An 11,907-nucleotide genomic window follows, 5' to 3' on the forward strand; every position below is an offset into this window, starting at 1 on the left:
ATATGAATAACTAGAGTTTTGAAGAGGATTTTTATACTACATCCTTTTAATATCCTGTTGATTACTGCATTTAGAAAATTTATTTTTCTAAATTTTTTTAAAAAATACATTGAGATTTGCATATGGCTTTAGCAGTATCTGTCTCCCTGTATGTTGAAAGCATGTTTTGTGAAATACGTGTTTCATTCATATATTTATTTTTATTTCTTTGTTTTGGTCACTAAAATGAAATGCATTTCATCAGTGAAATATTAGATGGCCATTTTTCACTCTACGAGAAGAACATGTCTTGACTAATGACATTTAGAAATGTGGGCATGACACAGAAATGAGTGAGTGGCGTGATTGCTATTCCTATGTTATTATGACCATGCCAGAGGAGGTAACTAAAGTGGAATCTGTGCAAAGGTCAACAGAATTTATGGGCAATGGTGCATGGTTTGATGCTCCTATGCATCTGTGAGTTAAGAGATGCCCATATAGCTGGTAAAACATTATTGCTGGATGTGTCTATTAGGGTGTTTCTGAAAGGGACTAGCATTTAAATCAATGTATTAAGCAAAGAACATCACACTAACCAATGTAGGTGGGCATCATCCAATCTGTTGAGGGATGGAATAGAACAAAAAGGCAGAGGAAGGGTGAACTCATTCTCTCTGTTGAGCTGAGACATCCATCTTGTCCTGCCCTAACATCAGTGCTCCTGGTTCTTGGGTCTTTGGACTCAGACCAAGACTGACACCATCGGCTCCCCTGGTTCTCAGGCCTCACATTTGGACTGAATCACACCACTGACTGTCGGTTCTCCAGCTTGCAAACAGCAGATCATAGAACTTCTTAGCCTCCATAACTGAGCATGCAAACCAATTCTTATAATAAATCTCCTCATGTACAAAAGTTGATAGATGAAAGATGAAGACAGACAGATAGACAGATGATAGATGATTGATAGATAGATAGATAGATAGATAGATAGATAGATAGATAGATAGATAGATTGATTCAGTATCCAATGCATTCTCTGCACAGATGACTAAATTCTCGAAGTGGAAGAAAGCCCTACAGTAATCAGGGTTGGGAGCTGGTCACTCGATTAAAAGCTAACTGAAAAACATGGAATAACTTTTATGATGCCCTCACAATATGCATTAAGTTTTTCTAAGTCGAGACCAGACTAGACATGCCACAAAAATGAAATGATCATTTAGATATGGATTTCTCTCCTACACAGGATTTTATGTATTTTTTTGAAGTACCGTGTTTAAGAGTCCAGTCTTAGAGGAATACTGCCAGAAGTTGAATGGTGTTATCTCTAAGACAAAGGAAAATGCCTCAATTCCTAAGACACCAAAGTAACACTACCCTTCAGCAGATTTTGTCCATGGTGACTTGGATAACAAAAATTATTAGAATGGGATGCTAATACATGTGGCAGCTTACCTCTGGGAAATCTCTGTCTAATTCGTCTTTGCGGGAGACTGGGGCTGCAGAGGAGGCCAGCACATTCTGATGTGAGGACTGCGAGCGGAGAGGTTCTGAATCCCCTCTCAGCTGTCCAAGGGACTTCTCCTTGCAACGATTCTCAGACTTCGAGGATCGGAGGGCAAATTCCCCCTCATGAAGCTGTGGCCTTCCCTGAATGCTTCTAGGAAGCAGTGGCATGGGAACAAGTCAGGTATGCAGAAAAGATGATGATGGTCAACCATGTTTTGACAAGGAAGTATTCAAGACTGGAGATAGGTGAAATTTCTAGTAAGTCTCCTGGTCCCTGTTTAAGGGGCTTTTCCGAGTTACACCTGGGGAATAATTTAAAATATACTGGCAGATAGAAATGTGGGGAATGATGTTATGAAGTAGCACAAACATATTTAGTAAAATAAACACCTAGAAAAGGCAGGCCACTGAGCCTAAATTTAGGTGAAAATGCTGCAGAGATTCAGAGTAATAATACGTTTTGGCTTTTACCCTCTGCTTTCACTAAGGGGTTACAAGAAAAGATAAACTCAGAAAAGAATGAGTCTATTTGTATGAAGCAATGAAAGTGAGTAGGGAGAGTAATTTAGGGCTTTGAAGTGTTGGAAAAACCAATTGCCTCTATACTTCAAAAGCATCGAATAAGATACAAGCAGCTTTGAGTGATACAGTCTTATTAATATTCACTCTGTGACATATATATGAGCATGCCCTTCTCACCTAAGGCCATTATTTCTAATAGCCTCAAGGTACCTGCCATTAAGTTGAGAGAAAAGCTATTGGGCCAAAGAATATGAGAAATAAAAGTTTTCGGTTCAATTACACTGTCCCTGCTTTAATATTCCATGAATAAAAGTGGGAGAGGGGATATAGTTTAAATCTTTAGTTTATAGGTCACTAGACTTGCAAGTTCCATATCTGGGACTGATGGAGAGAACTTGCATCCTTCAAAATCTTTGATTTGTGGGAGGATGTAGAAATTAGGTATAGCCACTGGGAGGAGAAAGGTGGATAAAATGGTGTTTGTCACCAGACTATGGTTATCACCAATGTCTGATCAAACAGAACTGTCTATCCTTCCTGCACACAGAGTGAGCCTACATTTCCCAGCCTCATTTGCTGTTACAATTGGGTAAATGATTCTAAGCCAATAAACAAAAGTAGAAATTATGTGAGCTACTGAGAGGTTTATCACATGACCAAGTCCCATGCATAATTCTCCAGGTTGATTAGCCTTATGAAGAGAGGTGACCTCCAGGGCTAAGTTGGCCCACACAATGATACTGACGACTGTTAGACCTACCCAAACAGAGGTTCCATGTGGTTCAATCAAATGATGTCAAGGAGTGTACATATAGAAGGTATTTGGTTTCTAAATTGACATTTGAAAGACATCGCCCAACCATGATGTTCGATGTTGGACAGTTTTAACTTCCGTTTTGTGAAGGTGCTGAGACATGAAGGTTTGTTGGCTTTGACTCCCCACTCAACCCTTCCAAAACACTAACTCTGGGTTCTTTACTTTTCTTCTACTTCATATTAAAAAATAATGTCTTTTTAAAGTTCTATCTCCTAGCATTAGTTTGGGCTCAGATTTTTCCAAGACAGGACGAAATGTGCAAGAGATGTATCGAGGAGAGGGCCTACAGACCGCAAGGCAAGGTAACAACTGCGAGAAAAGGAAGGGCGGGGGAGAGACGTGGAGGGGGAGAGTGTGTGACCTCAAAACAATACGAAGAGGGCTTTGCCAGGCTGATGGAAAAACCCTGAGCCAAGGATGCCCGTAGGACGAGACCACACCTCGCCCTGATGGGCCTGCTTTAGCACCAGGACAGTGCTCAGGCATCACCTGGGAGCAGTGTGCCACCAGAAGTGTGACATCGAACGGGACGCAGTGGTTGGCTCACAGAGGCAGCCGCTGGGACCACGAGCCCATCGTGCTTCTCGCAGTGGGAAATTCGAGCAACTCCTTTTCGTGGCTGCCACCGTCCGTGCTTTGTGGTTCATCAGAACTCTGACTGATTCGCCCAGGAGACAAGAGGGTAAAGGGCGTGATGCGCGTTACGGAAGAACAGAAACAGCTGGAAGCACACGCATCTTCACCCCTCCTGCCGTCTACGTGCTGATCTTAGATCTACTCAGGGACCAAAATAAGAGTTTTCTGATTTCGTTTTGCATATGTTCCTGGCTATCATGAAGGAGTGTTGACCTTCTAGGGAAGATTTCTCTGACAGAGACAGACTCCTGTGAGAAATAAGAGATTAGACATCAACTAATGAATGGTTGGCTCTTACTGGCCATGTTAGGATTACAGTAATGCAGGTTACCCTCGAGAAAAAGAGAAATCGGATTAAGGTAGCTAGATCAATATGTGCAGTCAGCTCCACTGCTTTGGAAAGCTCCCCTCACACTTATGTTAAACTAGGGAAAATGTAAGAGATATTATTATGAAAAATGGATAAAAATACCACAATTAAGGTATACTTCATTTAAAAAACAAAAAACAAAAAAAAAAAACTTTTCTTGCCGTATTATCTGAGCCTGAGTTAGCCAAAAGGCACACCCCAGGGTTCAACCAGAAAGCGATGTGGATATGATTGCTGAATAAAGAGGTCCCCAAAGATAAAACAGAAATGGTAATACTGGTCACCGCTGACAGTTTCAGGAGGGCTGAATGCATGGTCTTCCTTTCTAGCGACATACAGTCCTCGTGCCATTTTTATCTGAAAGTGTCTGCTCGCTGGTGCACCCCGATCCCTCTACCTCTCCACCCTGACATGAGCTTAATGAGAGAGACGATGAGGGGTATGACTCAAGTCTCTCCGTTCCAAAGCGGGACCAAGGCTATAGGCATCTCTATTGTACACTGGAGACTTTGGGGAGGGATGAGAATCAAACTGTTATGGCTGTGCTGCATACAAGCATCTGACTCACTACCCTACCTGGCCCTCTGGAGGGAAGGACTTCGATCCGACTCGGGGAACCGGGCCAAGGTTCACAGAGAGAGAAGGTCTTGTTACATTGTAGGTAGAGAGTTCTCTGGGCCAGTTCAACATAAAGCTGTTTACCTACAGAATGCCTGTAATAAACACCATACCTATTATTTCTGATAGTACACAAAATATCTGCAGTAAATCCCCCCATCCCTGATACGGATGCCACTTACTTGAAGCCTGGCCTTGTGACTTTCTCTGATTAATAGAATGTACTGAAAGTGACACTCTTGATATGGGACTTTAACTTAAAAAGGACTATACGGTGCTGCAGTGTCTGCTCCAGGACCCTTTCCCTACTGGAAAAACCACAGCTAAACTTTTCATGTGAACAACCATCTCCTTAATTACTGCCCCCGCATGCTTTACTCACCCCTCCCAGATCTCCCTGGAAAGCTCTCCTTCCTTACCGGTGTGCTGTGTGCTCGCAACTCCCTGCACGGGCCTCTGCTTCAAGGGGGCCTGGCCCCGCCCACCCAGGTGGGGTCACGAGGCTGTGTTCACGCCACCATAGTTCGCTCCATGCTCTTCTGCACGTCTGAACTATGGAATCATGCTGCCGTGAACACAGCACTTGTGAAGGAAAATGTAAACGCAGATGGGTCAGAGCTATCACAGGACGAGTATAAAATTTTGGCACAGAGGTACCAGAAAAATTTCAGCAAGGCATGATACTTAGTATGAGGTCAGTGTTTAAAGAACCCAAAGAAATGAAATGATTTTTTTTTTCCTCTTTAAAACAGGAAGAAGGACAAATAATATTTATCGTCAATGCCCCAACCAGAATTACTTTGGGTGTAACAGACAGTATGGAAAAAGATGCGGACTCCAATCAAAGCTATGTTATTTTCGGACTTATCCATGTAAATATATGAACAAATAAGAAGTCAGTTCTACAAGAGGGAGACATAACTCCCTTCAGATATTATTTTTTTCATTTAAATAGCCTACATCACATAATGTAGTATACGGTTTAACCTTTCCCTTTCTTCTCAATGTTCATAGGTTTCAAATACACTCTTTTACACCAAAATAATATTTTTAGTTCTGCATATTTCACATACATGTATTGTCATGCATCCTACGTCGGCATCTTTCTCCTTTACAACCCATCTTAAAGTGACTGAGCATAATTTACTTTCCTCAAATTACACCAATGAGTTACTGTTTTTCCTTCTCACCATATCTACATATTTCATAATTATAAGGTTCAAAACCTACAGACATAAGAAAAAAACCCCAACCTGCAATTAAGATTAAATTAGTTGTCTTATGTCACCCAGCTAATTAGTGAAACAGCCAAGATCATTTATATATCAAAAGGATAAATGTTCAAAGAAAAACCTTTTGCTATATTAAATCACACATATCATCTTAACCAAAACACAGAAAGTAATCATGTTTTATATATATAACACTTTAGAATATTAAAGTGGATGAAAATGAAGCAAACATTGATATTTTCATCTTTCGAATCTCCTTTGCAACTTACTACATACTTGAGTTTGGGTAAGAATTCTAACATTAAAATTACTTGACTTTTTTCAAAAGGAATTATCTTGCCTCCAATAAGAGGGGACAACACTAAAAGTCAGGAGGATAAATTCATTTTGTCCTTATTTAAACCATTCTTCTGGGATTCAAAAGTTCTCTCCTAAATAGTTATCGAAGTGATAGTTATTTCATTGCCGACGGTCCACTGGCTTTACTCGTTTTGTGAAAATTTCTATTCATGGAAAACCTCATCAGGTGCTGGCCATTTTCAGATGCCAGAGCATTAATTAGTTCATTACCATTAAAATCTCTTGAAACAAGTCTTTTAATTCTGTACCAAATCTTATCCTACAACTAATATCTCTGTTTTCCACAAGATGATACTTTCATCATATGAAGTACATTCCTTCCAAAAAAGATGTGACTCGAAAATTTAATTTTCAGAATGATTTAACCATTTTGGTGACTGGTGGACCACACATAACGATAGGGGCTCATTGTCAAAAAGCAAACCATGTGACTAGAGGGTTAGAACCTTCAGTCCTACCCTAGACCTCCCAGGAGGGGGACGGGGGCTAGAGGTGGAATCAATTGCCAATGGTCAGAGGTTTAGTCAATTATACTTATGTGATGAAATCTCCTCAAAACCCCAAATGACCGGGGTCAGTCGGTCAGAGCAGAGAAGCACGGAAGCTCCACACCCCTTCCCATACCTTGCCCTGTATGTCTTCCATACGGGTGTCCATCTGTATGTTTTATCATATCCTTTGATAATAAAATGGTAATGTGGTAAGTAAAATTTTTCTCTGAGTTCTGTGAGCCTGGCTAGCAAATTAATGTAACCCAAGGAAGGGTTCATGGGAATCTGTGATTTATAGCCATTTGCTAAGAAGTGCAGGTAACGACTTGGGCTTGGGACTGATGTCTGAAAGGGGGGTTGTGTGAAGAGTCTTGTGGGGCCGAATCCTTAACCTGTGGAATCTGATGCTATCTCCAGGTCCAGTGTCAGAGTTGCGTTGAACTGTAGGACACCCAGCTGGTGTCAGAGATTTGCTTGCTGGTAGTGTGGAGAAGACCCCCGCCACCCCCGGCCCCACAGACACACATGGAATTGGCTCCAGGAACCTAAATGAGATCGTAACCAGAAATAAATGATGTTTTATATGACTTAAAAATGATTTCTTTAAAAAAAATACATGACTAATATTTCAGGTGGGTCTGAACCAGCCCCTTCGACTAATCCTTTGTCTCCCTAGCACAGCACACTTCCACTAAACTCTAGTAAATCCTAACTAATGTGCGTCTAATTACAGCAAGAGGCTCTCACGTTGTCTATTAATTCCTTGTCCTATTTCCTCCATCAATGAGTCTATAATGGCAAGTTTCTGGACCCAGAATAGCCGTGCCTGACCTTTCTCTTCTGTGCACAGATGCCTGAACAAAGCAGGCTGAGGCTCAGTAAATGTTAAAGGCTTTTCTCACCTGACAAAACCCTGTACACATAACTCGATTTAGCCTGAGGACCAACTTTTCATTTCTCATTCTAATATGTTGCCAAAACCAAACGCGTCCTTCTAAAAATTCCCCCTCCTCTTTCTGCTTCTTCTGCCTGAAGACAAAGCCTCTTCCTTGAACCTCAGCCTGTGGCAGGCAGCTGGCTTACGTGTGAACCCACTTACATACGCCACCTGCCTGGTGACTGGGATTCGGAAAACTCGCTGTCCCGTGTTCCCTTTTGCTGACATTGTCACACTATGTCACTACTATCGAGGAACACTACATTAATCATTTTCCTAAACTGTGGGCACCTATAAATACCCACATTTTCTAGGCAGGCCCTCTTCTGCTCATTTAAGGTTCCCTGCGACACGACAGCCACACTGTTCTATCTGACTCCGAGATATTATTAATGAGATCTAATCACATATCTCAATACTTAAATTCATTTTTGGAGGAACTACTTATTTTGTCAAACAATGATACTGAGATACAATTCACCTATTTAAAGTCACAATTAATTGTTTTTTAGTATATTCACAAGTGTGTGCAAACATCATCAGTCAATGTTAGAATATTTTCATTACCTCGAAACGAAACCCTGCATGCTTTAGCTTCTAACCTTCTAACCCCCAGGCGGCCCGGGTCCCTAGCAGCCACTAATCCACTTTATAAAGACCTTGGTTTTATGAGATGTTCACACCAAGGGAAGTTGGATGATGGGTATACAGAATCTCTCTTTACTACCTTTGTCACCTTCATGTAAATCTAAAATAAAAACAAATTTTAAAATACCTTGAATACAAGTCAATATACTCTTACTATTACACTAACATATATTGTGCTTGTGCAAAACCAGACTAAGTGTTTACATATAGTAAGTGACTCTATCCTCACGACCATCTGAGTTGATATTCTTTCTCTTACAGATAAAATTTAGGCTCAGAGAGTAAGTGACTTTTCCAATGTCCTCTCCTCAAGACCAACGTGAGGACTTTGTACCTCAGCTTCTGGCTTCAAAGTCCAATTCTTTTTAACCACTATACTTTTCTACTTAATCTTCTAAATGACGGGCGAGTAATTCAATACACAGAAGAAGAGAAAATGATGAAATCTGAGATAAAAATTTGAGCTGGTTTTTTTCCCAAACACGAGTTTAAAGAACTGCAACTATTAGCTCGGAAGTGATTTTTCTCACTTAAACATAATGTCATGCGTTAGAAATGCTGCTCATGGGTGAAAGTGGATCAAGTCGGGCCTTTGCGCCCATTGACTTCGGCTAGAAAAGGCGAACACATAACAAAACCTTGGAATTTGTCTGAAAGGGCTCGAATCCTGGCTCCATTGTCAAATGTGTCATCTTGGGAAATTCACTTAACATCTTGGTTTTCTCGGTACCTTTATCTGCACGCAGATCACAGAGCCCATTTCAGATGCCTGCAAAACTACGTCCCACGTAGTAAGTGAAGGATCAGTGCTCTGAAGACAATAGAGGAGGTAAGAGCCAGAGAGGAGGCTGGGTCAGGACAGGGCAGCTGTTGCATGCAGAGGGGTTGAGAAGGCCATACTCACAGGAACACGGGGACGGACCTGAGCAGCGTGAGGGAGTGAGTCATGAGGCCTTCTTCACAAAGAGTGATTCAGGCAGAGGGAAGATGCTCCAGGTGAGAGTGACCTAGAGTGTAGAGAACTTGGAGGTCAGATGACAAGGAGCGGATTCGTCGCAGGGCGGGGGCGGTGTCGGTAAGTAGAATTGCAAACCTAAACACCTCTGATGTCTGCTCAAAGATTGCTATAGCATTGCCTGAGACATACTACCCCCCATGGAATTTTCCTCTACCTCGAAATATCACAGAACATATAGCTTGCATATGCCACACAAATTAATATTTAACATATAGGATTCTGTATAGACTCTGCGTGAGTGTTCACCTTTCACCTGTAACTGAATTGTAAATTGCTTCATGGCAGGGATATGGTATGTGTGTGAGTGTGTGTGTGTGTGTGTGTGTGTGTGTGTGTATGCACAATTGTGTGCTTGTTTCAGATTTCATCACCTAAAGCATGTAGAAAATTATTGATTATTTGATGCATTTAATAAATTCTAATAGACACATTACTTTAGTGTGAAAACAATGGCATTGTTTCTAATTCTTTAATCACGTGTCCTATAAAGGCCATATGTAGTTTTTGGAAATTATCTTAAATTTGTAATATGACTTATAGGTTAGAGCTGAATTGTGCATGCGTTATCATATATTATGAACTGGTTTATAGACCTGAGAGATAGTCAAAGGTCATTTTAATCTCATTTGATAAACAGGTGACCATTCTCTTTAAAGAGGCAAATGGCTTCCCAAAACTTATACTTTTAATAAGTAGTGGAGACCAGAGTTGAACCAAGGTCATCAGGCCCTTGTTTATTTTTCTCTAACTTCGTTATAAGCAAAAACGACCAAAATATTGCCAAGTAAAATTGAGGTTATAAATATTAAAAGTAATATTATGGCTCCTAAAAAAGCATAAACCACACTTCCGTTAATTGAATTGGAGTCATGCCCCAATAAATACATGCTCTTAGAGCTGTATTTGCCCAGCAGTAATAAAGACTTGTTTTAAAAGGCTGGATTTCTAAAATATCAGCAGGACACAAAATGGTAGCTTTCAGAAGAACAAAATACCTAACAGCAGAAACTGCATGAACTGCTTTTTGGAAAGGTGGAAGATTCATTCCAATACCTGCCCCACAAACTGACTGGAATTCCAGTGTGGCCACTTTCAAAACTTAATATTAACTATTAAAAATTTAAAATGATTTTTGGAGAGAAAAATCTAAAAGGATGCAAGGCTGAGGAGTGGATGAGAATTCAAAAGGAGTTCCTGGCTCTTCTGCAAAACGAGAAGATGCGTCTCCGCCAGATCAGGCATTGTATGGGCAGACGGCGTAAATTCTCGCTTCTCTCATTACTCAGCTATGCACTTCCCCCTTCCCATTACCTGTAGCAAAATCCCAATCCAAGTCTGGATTCTTTTGGCCTCTCAGAACTCTACTTAGAGATTTTCTTGGCTTCATCAAGTGAATACATAGAGAGGAAATGTCAAATATGTTCAGTATTACCAAAAAGCTATGCGGTAGGCAAACCTGCTGCCAAGAGACCTTATAACGATTTCCAAAACAAACAAGTTTTTGCCTTTTCCATGCACTTATTCACCTTCATTAGTCTCATTATTGGAATATTTCCAACCTGGAATCACAACCTATGCACGGCGCTCATTAATAGGTCCCTGGCTTCTCTGTCAGAACTGGGATCATAAGCCTTTAGCTTTACAGAAATGGGTGCTTTTAAATCCATTCAAATGTTGGCATCATCGGTGCCGCGTTTAATACTCAACGTGTATTATATGTGCTATATTTCCTTTAACAACAGCTTATGTCATGCAGAGCAACTCATACATACGACCCAAGGCAATAAACTGAATGTGATACATACATAAGAACATATTGCACACGACCCCTAGTTTTAACATTTAGATGTAAGCCATATGGCATTATATGACATGCATTTAGATTTATAAGGAATCCAGAAAAGAACTAAGGTCATGCAAAAAATAAGATGATTTTCAAGTTAGAAAACCGAAATACAATTTGTGATTTTAGAACAAATAACAACTCTTTTTTCTCTCTCTCTCTATTTTGTGTGGGGTTTTTTTTGTTTTTGTTTTTTTGTTTTTTTGTTTTTTTTGAGCTATGATGAAAATGCCAGTACCATAGTTCAGGAGATCTGGCTAGTTCATGGGACTTGATTCATTCGACCAAAATTGTGAGAGCTCTTCTTTGAAAGTATTACTCGCTATTTTTCATATTACATGTATGTGCATGTCTCAATATAGTCCACAGCTTTGAAAACTCATGATTTTATTACCTAGTTTTATTCTTGGAAAGATTTCAAATAAATATTCTTTTTTTAATTTTTATTTATTTATTTATTTTTTCATTTTTTACGCCTACAGCACCTGGTCTTCCTAGGTGGTCTCCCATGCAAGTACTAACCAGGCCCGACCCTGCTTAGCTTCCAAGATCAGATGGGATTGGGCTTGCTCAGGGTAGCATGGCCATAGACAAATAAATACTCTTATATGCTCATATTTTAAAAATCGAACACAAAAACATGAGATCTAGGGACTTACTGATTTTTATGAATGTAAGTGAGTACTGTATATTCATCTGGATGTTGTATAATTTGTAAACAAGATTTTTAAACAGGAGTATACTTCCGATGAGTTTAAATGACAAGAAGTTCTGCCATCCAATTCACCAAAACATAATAATACATACTAAATCACTGAGTCATTTTCCTCCTCTCCTGAGAGAAAAACTATATGGCGTTATTTTACATGAAAAATAAATTTCTATCTGGTGGCCTAAGATCGAATGCTCATCAGTAATTTG

The 11,907-nt window shown here is 40.1% G+C and overlaps 1 pseudogene; it reads right to left on the bottom strand.

Annotated features, from left to right (window-relative positions):
- Positions 1–11,459: 11,459 nt before the first annotated feature.
- LOC120586507 (uncharacterized) lies at positions 11,460–11,578 on the bottom strand (annotated as a pseudogene).
- Positions 11,579–11,907: the final 329 nt, after the last annotated feature.

Source organism: Pteropus medius, unplaced genomic scaffold (genome assembly GCF_902729225.1).
Source record: "Pteropus medius unplaced genomic scaffold, Ma_sr-lr_union100, whole genome shotgun sequence".
In the NCBI taxonomy this organism is placed as follows: Eukaryota; Metazoa; Chordata; class Mammalia; order Chiroptera; family Pteropodidae; genus Pteropus; species Pteropus medius.